Source organism: Equus caballus, chromosome 7 (genome assembly GCF_041296265.1).
Source record: "Equus caballus isolate H_3958 breed thoroughbred chromosome 7, TB-T2T, whole genome shotgun sequence".
Classification (NCBI taxonomy): Eukaryota; Metazoa; Chordata; class Mammalia; order Perissodactyla; family Equidae; genus Equus; species Equus caballus.
Window position 1 is genome coordinate 48359552 of NC_091690.1, and position 26228 is coordinate 48385779.

Sequence of the window (26228 nt, forward strand, 5' to 3'; positions counted from 1 at the left end):
TCTGTGAAGCGAGGCAGTGGCAGAACCCAGAACACATAACATGAGGCACAGGACCCTTTTGCTGTTGTTGTTGTTGTTGTTGTATTGTTTTATTTTGTTTTGTTTTGAGGAAGGTTAGCCCTGAGCTAACATCTGCCACCAATCCTCCTCTTTTTGCTGAGGAAGACTGGCCCTGAGCTAACATCCATGCCCATCTTCCTCTACTTTATACGTGGGACGCCTGCCACAGCTTGGCTTGACAACTGGTGTGTAGGTCTGCACCCGGGATCTGAACCTGTAAACCCCAGGCCACTGAAGTGGAACGTGTGAACTTAACCACTGTGCCACCAGGCCAGTCCCAGCACAGGCCCCTTGAATGCAATACTCCCCGCTGTCACATAGACATCCCCTCTGCACCAACAAGCACAGTTTCACAGTAGTCTCAATACCACCAATAATGTCAAAGAGATGCCCTGACTTCTCCGAGCTCTGGGAGTCCCTTAGGTGCCCAGTTATACCTACATCACTCTCCCTGAGATCTCTGGAACATTCCACCTTGTGGTTTCAGTGGTTCATGTACTGACCATGCCCGGCTCCCTCACCCCAGAATCCACCTCCTGAGTGAGTTTGGAGCCCTCCCACTAAGGCCTATGCTTACGTTTTTGGATCAGGACTCACCCTGCAGAGTTCCAGCCCCAAGGTCTGTGGGGAATTGTGATCTCAGCCAGACCTTCCGCAGTCACAGGGCCCCCTCCCTTCACATGGCTCCTAGAATGCAAGTCACCACGCCAAAGGAAGTGATGAGAAAAGGCAGGATTTTCTCCTTTTCCTGAAGTACACAGGTGCAGGAGGTGGTGTCTCCCCTTTGCTGGAGGCCACACCCACAGTTTGTTGAAGGGAAATGGTAGACATGAGCCAAGCCAGGTCCCCACGTGCTAATGCAACAACTTCCAGTGCTTTCCTGGGTCCCCAAGGTGATGTCTCTGTGGCTGGTGGACCTGGGATCTGAGATGCTCTTGGCTTGACCCCCATCAGTGAACGTTCCAGGGCAGGGCAGTGATAAAGGCCTCCATGAGGATGGCCCGCAGGGATGAACTGAGGTCTGCACACAGGTGAGACCTCAGGGGGTGATGGATCCCAGACTGTGGAGACTCCAGTGGAGGATACAGTGGCTCGGTGAGGACACACAGACCTTTGTTGTCTGTACTCAGCTTCCAATGGGAAAGCAAAGTGAGGAAGGGTCACATGGTGAGGACACGTTTCTGGAAATGATCATAGCAGCGTGAGGGGCTGGAACACGGTGATCACTGCAGCCATCGCGGGCCCTGACTCTCCCTCTTCAGGGCCTGGGTGGTGGGTCTCTGGGCCGTTATCTCTGAGGGTTTGTGACTTTGGGTGTCTGTGTGTGGGTGTGTGCACATATGTGTCCAGTGAGAAAGCCTGTGTGATTTTGTCTGCCTGTCTGGGGGGCTGTGTGTCTATGTCCTTAAAATCTGGAATGCTGTTATGTCATTTGGTGTCTAACTGCCTGGGTAGCACCTCCCTCACCATGTTGAATTGAACTGACGTGAGCAGACAAATCCTTGTCTTCTTTCTGATTCTATTAATTGTGTGTTTTATTTTCTGTCTCTTAAGATGTGTTGACATCTTGGGTGGCCTCTCAGACATAGGGAGACCCTGCCCCTTCCAGGGGCACCTCATTCCATGTTGGCAGTGGACAGCTTATCTGGAGCAGGCCTCTCACGTGCATCCTGCCCGATCCAGTGCCCTGTCCCTACAGACCTCCTTATCTGCCTCTCACACGCCAGACAGTATTCCCTGCCCTAAACCCACCCAGGGCCAGGAACCAGATGACTGAGGGCCGTCCCTGTGCCCCAGAGGCTGCTGGGATTGTTCAAAGCAGCCAGTCCTGAGCTGCTTACTCTGCCCTGACTCACATTTCCTGTGGACCCAAATGAAGGCTGTGGCCTAGGTTTGTGTCCCCCTCCTGATTCTGCCTCCTGAGCAACCCTTGAGGCAGCCCCTGGGACCTTACCTGGCCTGGTGTGCCCTTATCTTGGGAAATGTTAGTAACAAAAGTGTTTCAGTGACATTGGCCTGTCCATGTTGTCACTTAGTCACCTCTGTAAATTAAAATCTCAAGGGTAAAAATTGGACACTAATCCTGAAGAGAAAGTGTTTAGTGAAGATGGTGGAGCCACCGTGGGAGGACGGAGTGAGGTCTGTGGGAATGTGAGTCCACAGCAGAGCTGATGTTTCCCAAGGAGCCTGCAGCAGGGGACATGGGGGCTGAGCGAGGAGACACTCATCTTTGGTCCCCTCACTGAGCTCACAGTAGAAAAGCAAAGTGACAAAGGGACAGTTCATGATGAGGGAGTTTCTGGACACATTTATAGCAGTGAGAGGGGCTGGAACATTGTGACTGCAGCCATTTTGGGCCTTGACTGCCATCCAGTCTCCCATTTTGTGTTTTTTGTAGAGTGTCCTGTTGTACTGTGTTTTGGCAGGAAGGGTGAAATCCCTTCCCCATCTGGAAGGGCTGAGACCCCTCTCTTTGGGTATTGGTTTGGGTGCCAGGAGACACCCCTCTACCAGGTGGGATGGGAGTGAGAGCAATTGACTTTGTGAAGACCTGGGCCTGTGATGAGGTTTGTGTAAAGCTTCCGTGTGTGTGTGTCTGTCTCTCTGTGAGCCCCAAAATACAAGAAGTACTGGTGTGACAGGCCTTCTGGTAGGTGCTTTGGTGAACAAAGAGAACAAATATCCCTGTTTGCTCTAAAGCTGACATTTCAGGAGAGAAGAAGGAAGATATATTAGTAAAATTATACCATGTGTCTGATGATTGGCCCTAAAGAGTAAAGAAGAGTGGGGAAGAGTGGGGAGGGCCTGGGCTCTGTGTGTCTGTGGGAACATCTGTGTCTCTGAGCCGTTAACTCTGAGGGTTTGTGAGTTTGTGTGTCCTATATGTGCCATGACAAAGTCTGTGTGATTTTGCATGTCTTTCTGTGGAGCGGTGTGTGTGTCCTTTGAAATCTGGAATGGTTCGGTTTTCCCATGTTCTTGCCTAACTGCCCTGGTAGCGCCTTTCTTACCACGTTGGGTGGAGCTGGTGAGAGCAGACATCTGTGTCTTCTCTCTGATCTGAGAGAGAAAGTTTGCAGTCCTTCACCATCAAGAATGACGTCAGCTGTGGGTTCTTCGCTGATGCTTTATTTCAGGGTGAGGGAGTTTATGCTAGTTTATTGCGTTTTCCTTGTGAAGGGGTGTTGAACTTGGTCTAATGCTTGTTTGTGTCTATTGAGATGATGCTGTAGTTTTTGATGTTGATTCTATTAATTGTTTCTTAAAATTCATTTTCAGATATAAAACCAACATTTCCTTCCTGAGTTAAATTCCACGTGGTCATAGTGTTTAGGTCATTTTATATATTGCTGGATTCAGTGCACTAGTATTTTGTGGTGGCTTTTTTCATCTATATTAAAAAGAGGTATTGTATACTGTAGTATAATGTATATAGTGTGACATTATCTCATGCTGCATATAGTGTGTATCTGTGTGTATGTGTGCATATATTAAAGATAATGTAGAATACAGTATATATATATTTTTATGTGGTATATGTAGTATATTACCTGTATATAGTATAGGTAGCATATAGTATAGTATTTTATGTAATTAGTATATATTATATATAAGTAGAATATAGTATATAATTAACATATGTACAATTAGTTTTGTAGTGTATAGTATAGTGTTATGATTTTACAGAATATTATCACATTCTTATCAGTCTGTAGCATAGTGGGTATCATTACTATGTCTGTCCACAGAATTATTCAGATAAGCCATTCACATCCTCCCATGGGAACATAGGGGCACCTCACTGTCCTGATACCCCAAAGCCTGCCTCCCCACACCCTGTTTGTTTTCTCTGCTTCTGAGTGAAACTGAGGGTCGTGTGTGTTTCAGAAATTGTAATTAATTTATCAGCCTGAGGGTTGAAGTGAGGCTCTGCGGTTTGGTGTTTAGTACATTCAGAGACGTGTGTGACCTTCTTATGTATTTGAGTGATTATGAGCAAGATTCTCCCAGAGTGCTTTCTCCCAAAAGGGTGACCTTGGATACAGAGCTCATGTTGTTCTTTTTCCAGGCAGCTAGATGATTGGCAATAAACTATGAGTGTGTAAAACTATGAAGATGAGGTCGAGTGTTGGCCAGGGAGTCTTCTAGCATGATTGCCTGGAGTCTGACTAATCCTGCTGACCATTGGGTCCCATCCTTGATCAGGGATGGCCTGGTTAGGGACCATCATATAATGGTCATATGACTACTGTTGATATGAAAATAGGTGCAGGATTTCTTTTTACATGTACAAAAAGCAAAGAATATTTCACAATGTCAGCCACTTGGCCTTTGCGTATCAAAGGGGAGAAAAATATGTATTTTAAATGGCTTCTCTTTACATAAATGCTGAAAAGACTTGCAAGAAATGAATTACATTGTTATCTACATGAGCATGGGGAATCTAGATGCCAAGGCTAGAAGACATGCTAGGAGCAGCCTTTAGGCATACTTTGAAATCTCAGGCTGAGTTTTTGAACCTTGATATTAACAATAAACAATACATGATAAGCCAAAAAATGTGTATGAACCAATTTTATTTTAATAGTGTTGAATATCAAAAATTCAACAGAGTAAACTTTAAAGATCTAATTGGATTTTTTAAGCAATTTATAAATTGGGGGATCCTATTCAGCAAGTAGAGAGGAGCTCCAAAGGGCTACAGAAAGGGAAAGGTTTTAAAGGCAGGGCAAGGAAGTCATAAACAGAAAGAAGGATTATTTTAGGCATTGTTAACCTCCATTTGGGGACACAAGGGTCTTATTAGGTGGATGATCTCATCTTCTTCTCGGGGATGGAGAAGGCCCATGTGGCAGATTACCTCATTGGTAATGAACAAAAAATCCCAGACTCACTGGCTAGACTATATTCCTGGGAAAGTTGAAGTTGCAGTTAGGTTAGTGATTAAGCCCCAGTTTGGTGATGTGAGCCCAGCAAAAGGACTCCATTTTGGGCCTGTGGTTTGGTTTTTAACAATAGCTAATAATCAAATGACTAACGCATTTTTGATGGGAAGCCACATCTCTACGTATTAATCCTCTAAAAAAATTTTTTTATTAAGGTTATAAAAGTTAACATCCTTGTGAAATTACAGTTGTACAATCCTCTAAAAAATTTTTGAAATGTGCAATACATTTCTAAAAGCCATAAAAAATTGATTTTCTCAATTCTGTTTCTCTATAAAATGGCAAGTGATGTTACAGTCTGTAGTGCCATTTTTTTTTTAAAGATTGGCACCTGAGCTAACAACTGTTGTCAATCTTCTTTTTTCCTTTTTCTGCTTTTTCTCCCCAAATCCCCCAAGTACATAGTTGTATATTTTAGTTGTGAGTCCTTCTAGTTGTGGCATGTGGGACGCCGCCTCAGCATGGCTTGATGAGTGGTGCCATGTCTGCGCCGAGGATCTGAACTGGCGAAACCCTGGGCCACCGGAGCAGAGCATGCGAACTTAACCACTTGGCCACGGGGCCGGCCCCCCTGTAGTGCCATTTTATATCAATCTGGAGAGCATTTTCTGATATAGGCAGTGTAGTAAATGTACTAGGGTGGTATAATAATATCAGGAGCTCCACTGACCCACTCTCCAATGAAACTGGTGAAAATTAAACTGGCTCAACTCAAGGTTGACATAAGGGAAGTCATATTGTAGAAAAGAAACCATATTGTAACTGTGGATGACCTCTGACTGAGTAATCCATCTAGGTATGCAGTGTCTATACATAAAGAGCAGGAGATCCACCTGCTCTTCAGGTTTTATGACCCCTGCTTATGTGTGTACTTCCCTTTTTCTCTTAAGCTAACTATAACTTATACCAATGTGGTAAGTTATAGCTTTGTAAGTGGAATTGAAACGTTTATCTTTTTCTCCCCACCTGATCTCTCCAGAATTTGGAAACTCTTAGTGAGTAAATCTTATTTTCATGGTAATGTAGTTGTTTGCCTAAGTTCAATAAGAATCTGTTTTCCTTATAACAGGACACAATTGGAAACATTGTTTGTATTACCAAAGCTTTGACTGGAATGCCATATTTTTTTTCCTTCTCCCAAAAGCCCCCCAGTCCCTAGTTGTATAGTACCAGTAGTAGTTGTAGGTCCTTCTAGCTGTGCTGTGTGGGACACCACCTAGGCATGGCTTGATGAGCAGTGCTACGTCCGCACCCAGGATCCGAACCTGGCGAAAACCTGGGCTGCTGAAGAGGAGCATGGGAACTTAACCACTTGGCCACGGGGCCAGCCTCTAGTGGTTTTATTGTTATGCAGATTATATCTATTAATAATATAACCAATAATATCTTGTTACACTTATTTCCTTACCATCTATAATCACTTTAGCCCAACACAGCTTTGCTCTCATCCGTGACCTTTGTGCTTTTAATGAGAAACAAGTTACATATATATTACATTTCTATATGAAATAAGAGCAACAGCACATTAAATACATAGCATTTTATAGAGTTCTTTGATATTAGCTAAGAGAAGAAAGGAGAAAATAGGTATTTATTCTGTCTTTCATATTTACATAATTACTTATACTGGTGTTTTTGTTTTTTTATGTTGATATCAATTACCATCGTGGGCCACCTGCTTTCAACCTGAAGAACTCCTTCGATAATCTCATAAGACAGTTGGCTATTAATATATTTTCTCAGTTTTTGTTTATCTGGGAAAGTCTTTATTTCATCTTTCTATTTTGCAAAGCAGTTTTGGTGAATATAGGATTCTTGGTTAAGTTTTTTCTCTGTGTACTTTGAATATGTTATCCCTCTGCCTTCTTACCTCCACTCTCTCTGCTCAGACAAGACCTGTTAATTTTACTAGGGTTTCCTGTAAGAGTTGGCTAATATTTTCAGTTGCTAGGTTTTTTTCCCATTGTATGGTTCCCACATTCCTCAATGTTTGCATGCCTCATATTCCACCCATCCCTCCCCACCCCCACTTCTTTGGTACTTGACATAAAGAATCCCAGAGCTCTTGGCTCTGGTGGGAAGTTTGAGTCCCACAGCCCCAGCCTGGGAGCAAGGACTCTTCTCAGTCTGACCACAGGGTGTCACACGTGCTCATTAAAGTCTCAGGAGTACATATTACACTAGAAGGAAATTTAGATCAATTTTTGCCCACGTCCCTAGAAACCTTTCAAATGTTAGCCTCTATCATATCCAGATCTAAGGAAATTGATTCCAATTTTCACTGATGTAAGAAAAACAATAAATCATTATGTAAATGTGAGATGACCAGGAAACTCCTCCCCGTGCCCCAGCTTTATCAAGGTATAATTGACTAATAAAATTGTCTGTATTTAAAGATAACAAGTGATGACTTGATATATGTATATAATTTGTATACTTGAAATTTGCTAAGACAGGGGCTTAAGCCTTCTCACTACACATGCATGCACGGGCGCACACACACGTGCACGCACACAAACACAAAGTACATAAGTACCCGGGAGTGGAACTGATGGGTCATATGGTAGTTTTAGTTTTCATATTTGAGGAACTCCCAGACCTTTTTGAACAGTGACAACACCATTTTATATTCGCACCACCCATCTAAGAGAGTTCAAATTTCTAAATATATCCTCAACAAAAGTTGTTGTTATCTCACTTCTTGACTCTAGCCATCCTAGTGGTTGTGAAGTGGTATCTCACTGGGGTTCTGATTTGCATGTCCTTGACACCCAAGGGTGTCCAGCATCTTTTCATATGCTTTTGATCACTTCTCTATCTTCCTTGGAAAACAGTGTATTCAGATCCTTTGCCATATTTAAATAGAGTTATTTGATTATTTAAAATTAACTTTTAAGAGGTCTGTAGATATTTTCAATGTTGCTTCTGTATCAGATATATGATTTGCAGAATTTTCTTCCATTCTGTGGGTTGTTTTTTCACTCTCTTGCCTTAAAAATATTACTCTTAATTGTGGGAATATACACATACCATAAAATTTACATTTTCACCATTTTGGAAGTGTATAGTTCAGTTACAGCACATGTCAGAGTTTGCTTTCTTTTTAAAGTTGGATAACGTGCCTCTGTATGTATGTGCCAAAGTCTTTTGATCCATTCATCTGTTGATGGGCACTTGGTTTACTTCCACCTTTTGTCTCTTGTGAGTAATGCTAATATAAGCACTAGTGGACATATGTCTGTTTAACTCCATGCTTTCAATTCTACTTCAATCCCAGAAGTAGAATTGCTATTTCAGATGATAACTCAACTTGTAATTTTTGGAAGAATCACCATGTTGTATTTCATACCATCAACATGATTTTTATATTCCCAGCAATAATGCACAAGAGTTCCAAAGGATGTTTTCACTCTCTTTGTAGTGTTCTTTGAAGCACAAAAGTCGTTAATTTGATGAAATCCAAATTACCTATTTTTTTCCCATTTTTGCTCTTGGTACCTTATCTAACGATTCTTTGCCAAATCCAAGGTCAGGATTTTTTTCCCTATGTTTTATCTAAGTTTGTTACAGTTTACTCTTATGTTTAGGTCTTTACCTTTTGGGATAAATTATTGTATGTGGTGTCATGTAAGGATAAAACCTCTTTCTTTTGCATATGGCTATCCAGTTGCCCACCACCAATATGGGCAAAGAATATTCTTGCCCCACACTTGGCACTTTTTTCAAATGTCAGTTGACAATAGATGTATGGGTTGATTTCTCAAATCTCAATCTATTCCATAGATCTGTATGTCTGCCTTCGTGTCCTTACCACACACTCGTTTTTACCATTACCATATTACAAAGTTTGAAATAAGGAAATTTTAGTCCTACCATTTGTTTTTTCTTTTTAAAGATTGCTTTTGCTATTCTGGTTCCCTTGCAATTCCACGTAATTGTATGAAAGAGCTTGCCAGTTTGTATAAGGAATAATCTGGGATCATGACAGGTGTGTGCTGAATCTCAGATCATTTGGGGAGTAGTGCCATTTCAACAATGTTAAGTTGGGATGTTTTCCCATTTATTTATACATTTCTAATTTCTTTGGACCATATTTTGAAGTTTTCTGAGTATTCATTTTGTACTTCTGTTGCTAAATTTATTCCTAATTATTTTAGTCTTGCAATTAACAATCTGATAATGAAATTAAGAAATGTATTGACAATAAAATAAAATAAATGAAGTCATGTTGCTAAATTCTTCTTTAAATTCTTCTTTTAGTGGATTTCTTAGAGTTCTCTAAAAGCAAGATACCTCAGCTGAAAGTAGAGATCGTTTTACATTTTTGTAACCAATCTTTATGCATGTTATTTCCTTTTCTTGCATAACAGTTCTGGCTAAAATCTCCAGTATATTCTAGAATAGAAGTGGCAAGAGCAGACATTCTTCTTTGGTTTCTTCTCTTCAGGGGAAAGCATTCAGTATTTTTTAAAATTAAATATAATATTGGTTGTGGGTTTTCCATAGATACTCATTATGATGTTATGAAATTTCCTTCTATTCCTGGTAATCTGAGTGCTTTAATCATGAAAGGGTACTGGATTTCATCACTTATTTTCCCTGAGCCTATTGAAATGATCTGCCATTTTTGCTTTTTATTCTACTGATATCCTTTATTACATAAATGGATTTTAAGATATTAACCCAAATTTTCAACACAGAGATCTCCAAAATGTTCAAAGATTATTTAACACCAATTCTTTGCTTTTTTAAAAATTAGAATTGGGAGAATACTTTGCACTCATTTTGTGAGGCCAGTAAGACAAATAGCAGCAAAACCAATCCAGCAATATATAAAAGAATTATAAACCATGACTAACTGGGATTTATTCCAGGGATGAAAATTGCTGGCAAGATTCAAAGATTAAAATGGAGCCTGACTCTTTATTACAGATGGTGAGGTCACAGTTAAGTGTCAGCATTTCTAAACAAGGGTCACAGTTCCATGCTTGACCTTGCAGCCTTATTACAAGCCCTTGACACCTAGAGGACATAAGACCCTCTTGTTCCAGTGTGGCCTGGCCTGGGTCACCCTCCTGGTCTGTACTTGCCCCATTTGAAACTCAATCAGGAGGTCTCAGTGCACAAGGGTGCCCACGCGCTCAGAAAGAGCTGGGCGAAAATGACAGTCTCAGCCCCAGGCCAGGAAGACGTTCTGTTTCAATGCAAATATGCCAGTGGAGTCAGGTCACAGCCCACCAGCCTAAGCTGCTTCCGCTGAGCCATGAAGCCACTCACTCACTGTCATTCAGGCATGTGGGGTGGGGCCTTTTGGGCTGTCCAATCAGGGGAGCCGCTGGGGCAGGTGGAGGGGATAACCACAGCGCTGACTTGGGAGTCCCTTCTAGCTCCTGCCAGGCTCTGGATGGACTGTCGCCTAACTTAACAGTTCCTTGGTGGCTCTGCCACAGCCTCTGTCACGCTGTGATCACATTGGCCGTGGGAGTCAGAAGGGTTCAGAGAGACCTAAAAGACCTAGAAATGGTGAATGTGCTGTCCCAGGGTGAGAAGCCTGGAGAGGAGGGGCTGGTCAGAACTGGCCGTGGGGGGACCTTGCCTCCCCGTGGTCACCTCCAGAGTCTGCAGACCTGAGTCCACAGGTGGCAGTGCTTGGTCCCCCCTCTCCCAAAGCACAGGGGCTGGGGTGGCAGCCAGGTCCCCAGGCGTCCTGTCCATCAATGTGTGCAGTGACATATGCCTCAGAGCCTCTCTGGGCAGCTCTGTGACTCCACTCCTGCTTCTCCCCAGATTGTGTGGTGACCACAGGGAGGGTCAGCAGAGACTATCATGACTCAGTCTCTCGGGTTCATGCATGGGATGTGCTGGGGTTTGTGGGGTCCTCAGTCCTTCCTTTCTCCTCTGGGGGTACCCGTTTTCTCCTGAGTTTTCCAAATGTTTGGGGAGCATTGTCTCAAATCCATGACCCTGTCCCTCCATCCTGAGTCTTCTTAGGGCTGACAATAAGTCTCTAAATTTTCAGATCCTTCCCCTCATTCCCAAAGCCAGCTTCCCCGCCTGATCCACAGCATCATTAACTATTCATCCTTCATGGCGCATTTCAAACAGACTCAATATTTTAACTTTATCATTATCCCCCAGGGCCATGGATGGCTCTTTTTTAAAGATTATATTTGTGGATATTTTACATGAGAAGCAAGCAAGGAATAACCACCTGGAACTACATTGCAGGAAATTCTTGTGCTTCTCTCCCAGGATCTTTCTGGGCACAGACATCCTCTGGGAAGTCCTTTGGGTGGGGGTTCCTGTTGAGAAACATTCCTGGGTGATCTGTTTCATTGGCACTACCCCTCCCTATATTTGTGACCTAGAAAAAAATGTATTCACTTGTTTGTCTGTTTTTCAATAAGGGTAAATATATTTAATCAATAGAGCTTGGAAGACAACATAAAATAGTTCTAAACAGGCAACAAAGATGTGAATTTCAGAAAAAAATATAATATTCCTGTATTACATTCTGTTTGTTAAGAATATGTACTCTACTTGTTCTTTCCCTGAGCGTGTATAGTAAGTTTCTGAGGCCTGTTTACTTTTGGATATTTTTGAAATGAAATTCCAGGGCTTGGACATGCAAACCACAAGTGTTCAAGTGTGACTTCTTGCCATAAAAATAATGTAACCACAGGACCAGGAACATAATTTTCCAGCCCAAATTATGCATTTTTGGCTGGGCTATTTTGAGCGGCTGATGATTTAAAAGCAGCAGACACAGGCAAAGCTCTGAAAACCTAGAAGAAGTTACCCTTTTGTAAGGGAAATTTACATTCTAAGAGAAAGGTCCCTTTGTAAGGGTGCCTCCCTCTGTGCCAGGAAGGGCAGGATGACTCTAGATCTCTAGAAACTCTTATCAGTGGAGAAGGCAGTGAGTTAAATCTGCAGGACAACTTGACCCTTGTTCACTGTGCTTTTCCTGGTAACCTCCCATCACTAACCCCATCTTAACAACAGGATATTAAAGCTATTTTTCAGGGGAGGTGAACCAGCCAGGAGCCTGTGCCGAAGAGAAAGTTTTGATCTGCCAATCAAACCGCCTCCTGCCAGGGCTTCTGCATACCGACGGCACCCTCTGCTTCTTTAAAACTTACCCCAAACTTTGGATGAGGGAGACATTGTTGAGAGCCTGTCCTTCTGTCTCCTTGCCAACTGATTGCACAATCAGCTGTTTCTTCTTTCAAAGACTGGTGTGCCACGGTGTTGGTTTCTGTGCACATCAGGTGGTGAGCCCTTCCCTATTTTCCACTGAAAGCCTGGGTTTAAGTGATTATACTGGATTATTCAAACACTGGGTTTGTGTGATTTAAAATAACAGTGATGTTCCAGAGCATCTCCAGTGGGGAGCAGAGGCCTGCAGTCAGAGACCCAAGCTAAGGCCCCTTGAACCTGCAAAGGGAAGGCCTTGCAGGCCCAGTTGGTTGTTCCTGGAGAGCCTCCCTCTGCAGCTGTCCTGCCTGCTCACACCTCAGGCAGGAACTAGTCTAATGAGATAGGGTCATCCACAGGCCCCTGGCCTAACAAGATAAGGCCCCTAACAAATTTGCAAGCTAGAAGAATCAGATAGAGACCACCAAATCCACGTTCCTCAGCCTCTGGACTTTCCTGGACTTATGCATATGCCCTAGCACCTGAGAGTTGGCTGCAGGTGACATTTGCCCCATTGCAATAGTCAAAATCACACCCAGGGGTGGAGAGCTAGCATATTTGGAATTCCTAGTTTATTGCAGGGCTTCAATTATAAATCTCTAATGTGTTATACTATTCCTTCCTGAAAATATTCCCAGTGTGAAATATAGTGGAAGGACAAATTATCATGCTCCTTGTCATTTTTGTTAGAAAAGGATCTGTAAATTTTTTATTGTCTGCAGTTTTATATCCATTAGTGTTTAAAGGATTAAATCTTGGTTTGCTTTCCTATGTATAAAATGTTAAAATTTAATTTTAAAAAGCATAAGTTAATAAAAAATAATGATCAAGCATAGGAAAATACGGTATATATAAATTTCTCTGCTTATTTTAAGTAAACAAAACATGGTAAGGTTAAAAAGATTCCTGAGAGGAAACTCCCTTAAGTAGACTCCCCGCCTGCTCGTCCTGCCCCGCTCCTCTGCCTGACTCCAGCCTCCCTGCATGACCAGTTTTGGTCACTGCTTCATCCTCCTGTTAGTGTTTCTTTATGTAAAAACAAGCCAGTGTGAATGCCTATTTTCTTCCCTGTTTGTTCTTGTAATGAGTGTCCAGGGTCCACATATTTGCTGTTTGACGACTGAACACTTAAGCCTCCCCTCCCTTTTCCCCCGGGCCTTCTTACCTGGACAGGCTGATGAGAAAGCCTGGAGGCTCCTGCACTGTGGGCTGCTGCTTGCTGGGCAGCTCCTCCCGGGCGCTGTGCTGCCCTGTGCTGCCCTGTTGACCCCACCAAGCCTGGGTTCTATGTACAGAGGACTCTGAGTTGGCAGTTTTGGTAACTCCTTGTCCTTTGGGAGCAGGAGTATGAGAATGGACGCTCATTACAGTGGTCTGTGGTCAGTGTCTTGGCTGGAATCTGTGTGTAGAGTGAAGATGTGACTAAGGCTGGGTTTACCCAGACATTAGAGGAGATAGTGGCGGGCAGGGGGAGTGTGGTGGGGGTGGGGGTGGGGAGTGGGGGTGAAAGCGTGATTATACCCTGCGAGTGAGGTGAGGCCATCAGACGGTCACTCAAAGAGCAGTTGTTGCAGAGAGAAAGAGAAGAGACAGGGAAGGGCAGCCAGTAGACGGCAAGATCACAGAGGGCTCACCAGGATCCCTAAGTCACTCTGCTGCTGCCACACCTGCATCTATTGCTACAAAGATCTTGGCCCACTGGGTTATAGTGGACCACACCCACAGTTTGAGTTTGGCACAGCAAAGGGATTAGTTCAAACCCAACTTAAGCCTGGGTTCCTTACACTCTGTAAAGCAACCGGTTGCCATGGAGGAGGCCTCTGACCCTGATGGCAGTGATGTGAGGCGCTCTGGAGGAGGGTCTTAAGTTGTCCATAGGCTTCTGCAAGACACTGCCCCACGTCTCACACTGTATGCCATCAGAGCTGTTATTCTCACCACCTACCGGGCTCTTGAAAATGGCAGCTCTCATAAGTGCTGAGCCTGTGATCCTCTTCTAAGGTGTATATTGTTCCTTTGGCCCTGGAAACAGACCCCCGCCAGCTCAGCATGGCTACCGACACTTATTTGTAATGACAGAACAAATCTTGGCCCTCTAGTTTATGCCACCTGCAGGAGGGATGACCTTTTTACTTCAGTTCCTTGAAACATGCTAGGGTGATGGAGGAGGTCTCCCCTCTCCCAGACACGTTGGTTCCGTGGGTAGTTCCTTGGGATTAACTGAATGCACAGCACTGGGGAGTGCATAGTCTTTAAGAACAACAATACACATTCATACATGATGGAGCTCAGTGGAGAGTTGCTGCTCTTCATCCCTTAATTGGGATGTCCCTGATGAAAAAACAAACCTGCAAGTCACCACAGCCAACCTAATATCAATCAGTCATTTTATTACTGGCCCATAACTGGCCCCATCTGCATATGTTCAGACTCTTGGATTATTGTTCAAAAGTTGTCCCTTTGTGGTGAAAGGACTCTGGGAATCTCTTGACTCAGAGATACCCAAAAGATAAACCGAGGTAACACTTGTCTGTACATTACTAAGTCCGCAATACGAGCGCTCACCAGGACACTCCTTATCCACGTTGGAGTTCCAGACACGACTGATGGTAACCAAGGCACTTCTCAGAGTATACAGTGCCTCACTTTCCAACAAGGCCTTCAGTGGAAATTTCGCCTTTTTTACAGGTCTCAGCTCATAGAGCACCACACTGGCTTATTGAAATTCAGACGGTCTCCAACTTATGGTGGTTCTACTTATGACTTTTTCCACTTAACAATGGTGTAAAAATGATACAAATTCAGTAGAAATTGTGCTTTGAATTTTGAATTTCAGTCCTTCCCCAGGCTAGTCACAAGCAGGACAGTACTGTCTCATGATGCTGGGCAGCAGCAGTGAGCCACAGCTTCCAGGCAGCCACGTGATCCCCTTACAGTCACTCTATTTTTCACTTTCAGTACAGTATTCAACAAATTACATGAGATATTTAACTCTTTATTATAAAATGGGCTTTATATTAGATGAGTTTGCCCAACTGTAGGCTAATGCAAGTGTCTAAGGTAGATGAGGCTAAGCTATGGTTTTTGCCATGTTAGGTGTATTAAGTGCATTTTCAACTTATGATATTTTCAATTTACCACGGGTTTCTCCAGACAAAAGCCCATCATAAGTCAAGAAAGATCTGCGAGTTCAAATCAGCTAAATGAAAGATGGCCTGTTTAAGTCTTTCAGTCATCAGTCAGTCATCAGGGGTGAATTGTAATGAGTTTGTCTTCATCTTTTTAATAGACCACTTAGTTTACAGCAGTTTAAGGTTAACAGAAAAATTGACCAGAAAATACAAGGAGTTCCCACATAATCCCTCTGCATCCACACAGTTTGCATTATTTTTGACATCCCATGTGATGGTGGTACATTTGTTACAATAGATGAGCCAATATTGATGGAATAAAGTGCACAGTGCACATTAGCATTGACTCTTTGTTTTACACAATATATGTGCTTTGGCAAAGATGTAATGACATGGATCCACTATGTCTGTGTCATATAGTGTAATGTCACTTCCTGAATTTTCTATGCATTCCATCTATTGATTCATCCCTCTCTCCAGTCCCCAAATCTGTCAAAACCAAAGCTCTTCTTACTGGCTTCTACTTTTGTCTTTTCCAGAATGTCATATACTTGTGATCACACAGTGTGTAGCCTTGTGAGATTGGCTTCTTTCACTTAGCCATATAAGCTTTAGTTTCCTCCATGTGTTTGCATGGCTTGATTCCTCATTCCTTTTTATCACTGAATAGTATTTCATTATATGGATATGCCACTGATTGTCTTTTTTTTTTTTTTTGCTGAGGAAGATTAGCCCTGAGCTAACATCTATGCCAATCTTCTTCAATTTTGTGTGGGGGACACTGCCACAGCATGGCTGATGAGTGGTGTAGGTTTGTGCCCAGGAACTGAACCCACAAACATATGCTGCTGAAGCGGAGCATGCCAAATCCCACCACTATGCCATAGGGCTGGCCCCCCTATTTGCATCTTGAAGGACATCTTGTTTAACTCTACCTCTTGCCAATTATGAATAAAGTGCCAACAAGTGTTCATGTACAGGTTTTCTTTGAACATAAGGTTTTAACTCAATTGGAAAAATACCGAGGAATGTGATTGCTGGATCTTAGTGTACATAGTAAGACTATATTTTGTTTTGAAAAGTCAGTCCTTCTCTTCCATTGCAGTGCTATCAAATTCCATTTCCACCAGCACTGAATGAGAACTACCTGCAGCTTCACATCTTCACCAACATTTGGTGTTCTGTGTGTTTTGAGATTTACCCATTTAATAAGTGTTTAATGATACCTCATTATTGTTTTATTTGCAAATTTCCAATGACATTTGATATGGAGCATGTTTTCATATTGCCTCATTCCCAGTTATCCATCTTCTTTGGTGAACTGTTTGTTCAGATCTTTTGCCCGTTTTTAATTGGGTTTTCTTCTTACTGTTGAGTCTTAAGAGTTTTTTGGATATTTTGGATACCGGTCATTTATCAGACACATGTTTTGCAAAAGTTTTCTCTTACTCTGTGACTTGTCGTTTCATGCTCTTAACACTCTTTCTCAGAGCAGTTTTTCATTTGAATGTAGTGGAAATTATCATTTCTTTCTTTGCCGGATCTTGCTCTGCGGTTGTATCTAAAAATTCATCACAAAACCGAGGTCATCTAGAGTTTTTCTTATTTTATCTTGTAGGAATCTATTCCTTTTGCATTTCACATTAGATCTATGACGTGTTTTCAGTTCATTTTTGTGAAATATGTAAGGCCTGTGTCTACATTCATTTTGCGTGTGTGTGTGTGTTTGTATGTGGATATCCATTATTTACAATACTGTTTGTTTAAAAGACTTTTTTTTCATTTGAGTTACCTTTCTTCCTTTGTCAAAGATCAGCTGAGTCTATTTGGGTGGGTCTAGAGGAAAGTAATTGACTTCTATACCCTTCAACCTTGCTATACTTTCTTATTAATTCCAGGAGTTATTTCTGTTGTGAATCCTTTCAGATGTTTCACAGAGGCAAACATCATATGGAACAAACCTTATGAATTTAGCCACAGGATTTGCGAAGATGTTCTTTCTTGAAAAGTGGAAGTTCCCCTCTATTACTCGTTTATTATCATAAATGAATGTTGGATTTATCAGATCCTTTTCTGTTTTTATTTTCCCTCCTTTCATTTCTGATATTAGTAATTTTTGTATTTCCTTTTTTCTTAGTTATCTGACCTAGAAGTTTATCAATTTTAATAGTCTTTTCAAAGAATCAGCTTTTTAAAAAAATTTCTCCTTTAATTTATCAAAATTACATTAATTTCTTTTCTAATTTTTTAAATTTCATTTATTGTGCGTACTTTGGGTTTAATTTGCTCTTCTTTTTTTTCCCTAAGGAAGATGCTTACTTTGTTGATTATAGATCTTTCTTTTTTCCAGAGTATTTGTTCAATGGCATAAATTTCCCTGTAAGTACCGCTTTTGCTGAATCCTTCATTCTTTGAGCGATTTTGCTTTCACTGAGTTCAAAATAACTTTTAATTTCCTTTGAGACTTATTCTTTGATGCCATGGAAGTCTATTTTTGAATCTCCACATATTTGGGCCTTTTCCAACTATCTTGCTATTATTGATTTCTAGATTAATACCTGTGTGGTCTAGTAGCATATTTTGTATGATTTCTGTTCTTTTGAATTTCTTAAGGAGTGTTTTATGTCCCAGAGTATGTATTGTCTTGCTGAATGTTCCTTGTGAACTTGAGAAGAATGTGTATTCTGCTGTTGTTGCCTGCAGCATTCCATAGATTACAGTGAAATCCAGTGGTTGTATGGTGCTGTTCAGTTCAACTCTGTCCTTCCTGATTTTTTGCCTGCCAAGATTTATAGTTCACAATAAGGAGATGTTGAAGTCTACAACTATAGTAATGGATTCACTTATTTCTCCTTGCATTCTATCAGCTCTTGCCATATGGATTTTATGCATGTTATGCACGTACAAATGAAGGATGGCTATGCCTTTTTGGAGAATGGGCCCCTTTATCATTATGTAATGGCCGTCTTTATCTCTGGGTTTTCCTTGGTTTGAAATCTGCATGGTCGATAATTCATATAGCTATGGCAGCTTTCTTTGATTAGTGTTGGCATGGTATGTTTTTCTCATCCCTTCACCTTTTATCTATCTGTGGCTTTATATTTAAAGTGGCTTTCTTATACATATATAATTAAATGTGATTTTAAAAATCTGAGATTACTGTATCTCTCAGTTATATTGAGACCATGGATGATTAAAGTAGTTATTGATACAGTCGGATTAATATTTACCAAACTTTTTTACTGTTTTCCATTTTTACCCTCGTTGTTTGTTTCTTTTTGTCTTCCGCATTTTTCTACCTTCTGTGGGTTTAACTGAGCATTTTATCTGACTTTTTCCTCCTCTCTTAGCAAATCAATTACACATTTTTTATAACCCTCTTTTAGTGGTTGCCCTTGAGTTTTCAGTACACATTTAGAACTAAGCCACTGTCAAGTAACACTATACCACTTCACTCTTGTGCAGGTGTTCCTTAACACACTATTTCCAATTTCCCCCTCCCTGTCCCTTGTCACATTGTTGTCATTTATTTCACTTGTCCAGAGGCTTCTCATTACAAATACATTGTTGCTAATATTATTTTAAACAAATTGTAATCTGTTATATTAATTATGATAAGGAGAAAAGATATTTGCACTTATTCCATTTCTAATATTCCCCTTCATTATTTACATTCTTTCTGAATTTTACCATGTTTTATTCAAAGTGGGTGTATTAATGACATATTCCTTCAAAGTTTGTTTCAGAAAGTCCTTATTTCTCATTTATTTTTGAAGGATAATTATGCTTAACACAGAAGTCTAGGAGAGCATTTTTTTAAATTTCAAAACATGAAATATTTCCCTCCACTCTGTTTTTCGTTGCATCGTTTCTGAAAAGACGTCCAGTTTAACTCAAATCTTTGTTTTTCTATGCCTAAGGTGTGTTTTCCCCTCTGGTTTCTTTCAATATGTTCTCTTTGTTTTGATTTTTGTCTGTTGTGGATATGATATACTTGGGGTGCATTTTTGGTGTCTTTATACTTAGAGTTCTCTGAACTTTCTGGATCTAGACTTTGCCATCTATGATTAATTTTAGGAAATTGGTGGTTATTACTTATTCTTTCTGTTTCTTTATGTCTCTGTTTTCCTTTAGGTATTTCCATAATGTGTATTTTAAACCTCTGTTTAAAAAGGTTGTCCTAACGGGTTCGTGGATATTGGTTTCTGTCTCTTGTTCTTTTTTGTCTTTGCATTAGACCTCAGGGAAATAGATTTTTTTGAGTACAGGCCTTGTTGAGAACAGAGTATTTGGTGTTGTTTTTATCTTCTACTTATGAGTGAGATCAACAAACGCATAGCAATGGAGATTGGACTGGTGGTTGCCGTAGGGGAAGTGGGGGAGGGCAAAAGGGGTGATTAGGCACACATGTGAGGGGATGGACTATAATTAGTTTTTGGGTGGTGAACATGACCTAATGTACACAGAATTTGAAATATATTACGATGTACATCTGAAAGCTATATAATGGTATATTCCAATGTTACTGCAATTAAAAAATAATAAATAAATAAATAAATAAATTAGTTAATAAAAAGAACAGAATATTTGGGGCATATTTCAAAATATGCCTTCTTTCTTTTCTTTGTCCCAAATTTGTAGACTCTGGCTTGCACTATGACTTCAGTGCTGTCATGGATCTAAGAAGAGTTGTTCATTTCACATTTGTTCATTTTCCTCTTGTGAGGTAGAGAATGACAGCTTCTAAATTCCCTAAATGCCAGACCAGAAGTTGTCAGGGCATCATCTAGAGTGGCTGTTTGGGAAACACTTTGTCTTAAAATTGGAGAAGGGAGACTCTATGTCCTACTAGAGGGAAGCACTGTGGAATCCTTTATATGTTTTACAGTCATGGGCAAATTCAACTTCACACTATTTTGAACTTCAATGAACTCCCTTGCAACCTGAAGCTCTTAACCTGTCCCTCAAGGGCAACAAGGCCCAGGATACTCTCTTTGGGATTGACCAAAAAGGGCTCTTCTGGCACACTATTATCTCACTATCTGTTCTAAAATTGGCTGGAAGCAGCCCTGAGGCACAGGAGTGAGGGATTTTGTGGTGTAAGTTGTCATGCCTTCTTCCTCATGTCTGAACTCTAAGTTCCAAGTAACTTCTGAGCTCCATCAAATTGGATGGAGAAAGGGAGAAGTGAGTCTGATAAATATTACACACATTAAAAGCAGTGCTTCCCCCACAAGAATATTTACATTCAACCAGCTGCATCTCATTACTCATAATGGCCTGGAGTACTTTAGGACAATGTGACCAGCTGGCTTTGTTAAAAGTTTGATTTTTACAGGCCTCCTGACTCTCATGCTTGGTGATGGGATGAGACAAAATAGCTTCCAGTTCTTCGCTATGATTTTACTCTTTGAAAGCTCATGCAGATTTCACCCTCTGCTTCCTGGAGTGCTCTAACTGGTGGGTAATAAGATGAAGGAATTTTTCTCATAAGGAATCATCAGTCTTAAAATGATATTTGTGTCATTTGTATAGCATTTCTGTCATTTCCCAACATGCTCCGTACCCTGCCGTTAGAGAGAAATAAGATGTAACGTGATCACAGTAAAAGTGTGTATGTAATTTCTATGTGTTTATGATGCTGTTAAATTGATGAGGAAGTTTGTACAGAGTAAGTTTCTGATGATCAAGTCATAGAATAAATGTTTGGAGATTATACATAAATACATAAACAAATGTTTGGAATCGTACATAAACTTCCTACAATGGGCATATGGATGTCTCGTGCTGTCAGTCTCATGCACCTTACTGTACACATATTCGGGATGTTTTAGGACTCGGTGGTCATTGAGTTTGTGTCTGTGACCTTCACCCTGGAGGAGTGGGCTTTACTGGATCCTTCACAGAAGAAACTCTACAGAGACGTGATGCAGGAAATCTTCAGGAATCTGGCCTCAATTGGTAAGGATGAGGACATTCCTTCATTTAGTCAATGAGAGAACAAGTGTTTCTTGCCCATCGATGTTGCTCCAATATTTGGAATGTGGAAAGGGGGATGTTGGTAAATAAACTAGGCATGGTCACAGCTCATCATGGACCTAGAATCAATTTTTTTATAATTTCTAATACTTTGGAATCATTTTTCTTGATCTGCATTTTAGGAAAGATCATGACACCAAAGATCTGTACAGAAACCAGGGGAGAAAACTAAGGTGGGTCACACTCGCTATGGAAAGCAGTGTCTCAGGTGAGAATCTTAGTATGTTATAAAGTTTTTTAAAGAAGCAAACAAAACAAATAATCCCTACTTGAAGTTTATTTATTCCTAGAAATTTTTCACTAAAAATCCTTTCTGAATTGTGACATAGTTGTTTAGCGTTTGCAAAAGAGTTTGCTTGGAAACAGTATTAATAACCCTATACGACTATATGAATTTCACTGTTTAAATAATAGCAAGGTGAAGTCCTCCTGCAGTGCATTCAGTATATTGAATTTCAAACAACTCAGAGAGGCAGAAAAACCTACACTATTTATATAAATCATAATAAATATAAAATCATTAATAATGTGATTTTTGTTTTTCACAGAAGCCATAAGGTAGAGACTCTGTGAAAGTGAAGAGGGTAGTGATTGTGGAGAAAACTTCAGCCTTACTCTAAATCTCGTTTTGAACAAGAAAACTCCTAGAGTGAAACCACATGAATGCAGTGCGTGTGGAAAAGTCTTCACGCATCATTCATCCCTTAATAGGCAATAAGGTGTCACAATGAACACAAACCATCTGAGTAAAAAAATATGGAGAGAAACCATAGAAATGTAAGATATGTGGGAAAGCCTCTGTTTATCTCTACATTTTAGAAAAACATGGAAGAAATCACAATGGAGAGAAAACCTATAAGTGTCAGGAATGTGGGAAAGCCTTTATGTGGCTCAAAACCCTACGAAGACATATGAGAATGCACACTGGAGATGCTCCTTATAAATGTAAAGAATGTGAGAAACCCTTCAGTTGTTCTAGTTCACTTCAAGTACATGAAAGAACACACACTGGAGAGAAACCGTATGAATGTGCAAAATGCAGTAAAGCGTTCAGTTGTCCCAGTTCTCTTCAAAGACGTGAAAAAACTCATACTGGGAAGAAACTCTATGAATGTAAGGAATATGGGAGAGCCTGCAGATATTATACCTCCTTACAGATGCACGAAAGGACTCACACAGGAGAGAAACCCTATGAATGTAAGCAACGCAGGAAAGCCTTCATTTGTCACACAAACTTTCAAAGACACTTGAGAACGCACACTGGAGAGAAACCATATAAATGTGCGGAATGCGGGAAGGCCTTCTGTGATCCCGGTACTTTCCAAAGGCATGAAAGGACACACTAGAGAACACTTCAGCATGGGAAGGTCTTCAATTGGCCCACTTCCTAAAATGTGACAACTCCCACCAAAAAGAAATAAATGTAAATAACATGAGACAGCTTGAGATAGCTTGATGGGAATTAATGCATGCATAATGTTCCAGAAAACTTTTCATTGTGAAAGAGTTGTTATCAAAGTTGTAAATATATAGTGTTTAAGCCTCTTTCTTAAGGTACACGACTGGACTGTGGATTTCTACTAATTACTTCTAGAAATGAATATTGAAGTGAGATAATTCTACAAGTAGTACATAAGATTAATAGATGGTGATTTTTCCTTAAATCTGTTAATAATATTTTTTCTTCTTGAAGCCTCTTGGATCCAAGCATGAATTGACATGTATTTCTCATATGCAATTAGGTTTATTTTTTGTAGTGTTTTATTTTTTCTTTGTTAAGGGGCCATTGAAAAATGACAGTTTTATTTGTTGGGATTTTCCTCATGGCCTTGTGTGGCAGTTCCAGGATATCCCTACTCAATTATATATATTGTGCTTCTTTTTTTTATTGAAAAAGCTCCTTTTTTTGCAGTGGAGGATATAGAAAACTTTTATCATTTTTCATGCTTTTAAACAGTTGGAATAAATTTTTATTTATGACAAGATTATCAAAGAATATAGTTTCATGTGAATTATTCACATTTAGGCCTTTGCTCATTGTCCTTCTGACTGGTTTTGGTGAACAGACTGATTAATAAGAGAGACCTGTGACAGGAAAAAAAAGCTAGAGTTGGAGATATCCTTCCTGTGAGTAATGTTAGGAAGCACATCTTCCAGAATCCATCCGTTTTATACTTCCCAGTTAGAATTCACCAGTAGCCTCACTTGCATGAGATTTGGAAGGCAGACGAGAAGAAGACATTAGTGACATTTTGGAGCCACCATCAAGGGAGAGAGGCAGATACATAGGAGCTTCCAGGACACCATCTTCCAGCCAATTTCCTGGATTCTTTGCCCTTCCAGTCAAGAGTATCCTCAAAACCACCACCAACTGTTTGATTTCCAGTTTATTTGAGATGTAGGTTTCCGCTGATGTCTTCACAAGTTCCACCTCAACAATCCATCAGAGTTTGGGTTTTTCTGTAAGCCCTCTTGCATCCACCAGGAAACTAATTCAAACTTGCGTGACTGGGAGTATTCTCTGGTTCCCATCTTTTCTAGATTATATCCATGTAAGGTCTAGGGTATATAGGAAACAACTTCTGCTGTTACTGCTGTTAGCCAATATGTTTTGCTCATTCATCGTGACATCCACAGTGGTGTATTCAAAAAGAAGGACATGGGAGTTTGTTTCTCTACTGCATTCTGCAGCGGCTGCCTTGACCTGGTTCTTCCGTGTGAGAATTACCTTCCCCCTGTCAGGAAGACTAACTGTTACTTATAGATGAACATGATTCCTCAAAATATTTTTAATTATGTTTGATTGTATGTGTTTAAAAGTACATGCATTTTTTTGTGAAATTTCTGTAGTTGTTTCATAGAAATAGTTTATCAAGTGTCTTATAAGCCCTCATATGCTAACAAATATTATTGTTTTTTATTTTCTCAGAGGATATATTAAAATATTCCATTATAATTATGGATTTTCAGATAAAATTTGCAGTTTTCTTTATTTAATCATTTTACATTATGAGTCAGGCTCATCATATGCATAAAATTCAGTTATTTTTTTCCTCAGGCAAATTTTATTTTTCATTTATTTATTTATTTATTTTTAAGATTTTATTTTATCCTTTTTCTCCCCAAAGCCCCCCAGTACATAGTTGTATATTCTTCGTTGTGGGTCCTTCTAGTTGTAGCATGTGGGACGCTGCCTCAGTGTGGTTTGATGAGCAGTGCCATGTCCGTGCCCAGGATTCAAACCAACGAAACACTGGGCCGCCTGCAGCGGAGCGCACAGACTTAACCACTCGGCCACGGGGCCAGCCCCCAAATTTTATTTTTTATCCTTTTACAGTTATAATTTTTCTCATGAAACAATTCTCATTCATTCTCAATATCAAAAACTTAAATCATGGTTTTCTCAGTCCTTTGGCAGTGGCCCACAGGATCACCCCTGTAGCCAATGAGAGAGGTGTAATGCATTCTAATAAGAATGACCACAAACCTTAGAGGACTGAGGTATATCAGTAACAGGGGGTTCAGAAGTAATTCTTTTAGGATATTAACTTGTGTTAGATGATTTGATTGCTATTCAAGGAAGCAGGACATTTTTCTGTATTGAATGCTGTGTGGAGGTAAACTTTATTCTGTCACTGGTAATCATAATCATTTTTTTTTCCAGAAGGCAGTAACAATTTAATGGAGTTAAGCTTAATTTCTAAGAAGCTACAGTCAGTCATTTTAGTAAGAAGAGGGGAATATTGGTCATTTTTTGACTTGGAATTTTATCTTTTTCCATTTTTAGAGATAGAGTTACAAAGGTCCCTGATAAATGTCTTGGTCCATTATGGTTACCATTTGCCTTAGAGGAATGAGGTGCATGACATTTTTCTCATCAACAGGATAAGACAGCCTTGCAGTGAAGGCAGCCAGCTCCCAGTCCTCTAGAGCAGCTTTTTCCTTTCCTACTTATCAAATCACTGATATATTTCCTAAGGTGTTTTAGACACTCTTTACTCTAAAGTACCTGTGTTAAAAATATAAATTCACTTCTTAGTATGTAATATTTTTAATATCTTCTTTATGACTCAACTGAGGCCTGTGAGTTTAGGCAAATTGTGAGACAATGCAAGCCTAGCAAGGGAGAGAGACAGGACCACTGTGCCAGTCAAGCCTTTCTTTCTCAGAGACTGTGCTCTTGATGCTAATATTTCAACATCCCTCACCTGCCATGTGCTATAGAGTCAGTGTACCCAATTTAGCACAAGGAAGGCACAGTAGGATGTGGATATAGTGGCATGAAACAAACCAGTTCTTACAATCATGGTGCTTATATGTTTGCAGGAAAAGAGGTGATTAACAAATGTTAAAGCTTTGGTTTGTAAGATGGAAATAAGGTCTTAGAAGAAAAGTAAAATACAATATGAGCTAATAGGGAGGCTGAGGTCTGTATACATATCTTTTCGATGAGGGTGGGGGTGAGTAAGGATGTCATTATTATTGTTAGCTGGGACTTGAGACTTACTATTGATTTAGGCCACAGATATTTGTGGGGTCTTTTTGTGTTTAATATGATAGGAGAGGATTTTCATTTACCTTTAAAAATTTTAATTGTTATAGTCTGGCATTTTCCTTTTGCTGCTTTACAGAATATGCACCTTATTCCATTGAACCGGGTTTCTTCTATTCAGAAAATCAGGTACATTCATCTGCGCTGTTCCAGCTCATCCTGAGTGTATTCTGTGAGTACAGTAATATCTATCCACTAATATCTAGTCCACTGTGATCTCCCAGTGGAAACCCCAAAAACAGCTATAAAAGTTCAAAGACAATCATCTAAGGAACAATTGAGGTGAGCTGCAGAGAGAGAGGG

The 26228-nt window shown here is 40.4% G+C and overlaps 1 long non-coding RNA gene across 4 annotated transcripts in view; it reads left to right on the forward strand.

The window, feature by feature from the left end:
• LOC111774285 (uncharacterized) overlaps positions 1-24349 on the forward strand; it is a 38588-nt gene extending 14239 nt beyond the window's left edge. For 2 of the 4 annotated variants that reach the window (XR_002809209.2, XR_011440943.1), the window contains 3 exons: positions 21169-21295; positions 21496-21581; positions 21922-24349. This is a non-coding gene — a long non-coding RNA (uncharacterized lncRNA). Of the gene's footprint in view, positions 1-17684; positions 17714-20672; positions 20795-21168; positions 21296-21495; positions 21582-21921 lie in introns of all 4 variants that reach the window. The other 2 variants (XR_011440941.1, XR_011440942.1) reach the window with 2 other exon arrangements.
• The last annotated feature ends 1879 nt before the right edge of the window (positions 24350-26228 follow it).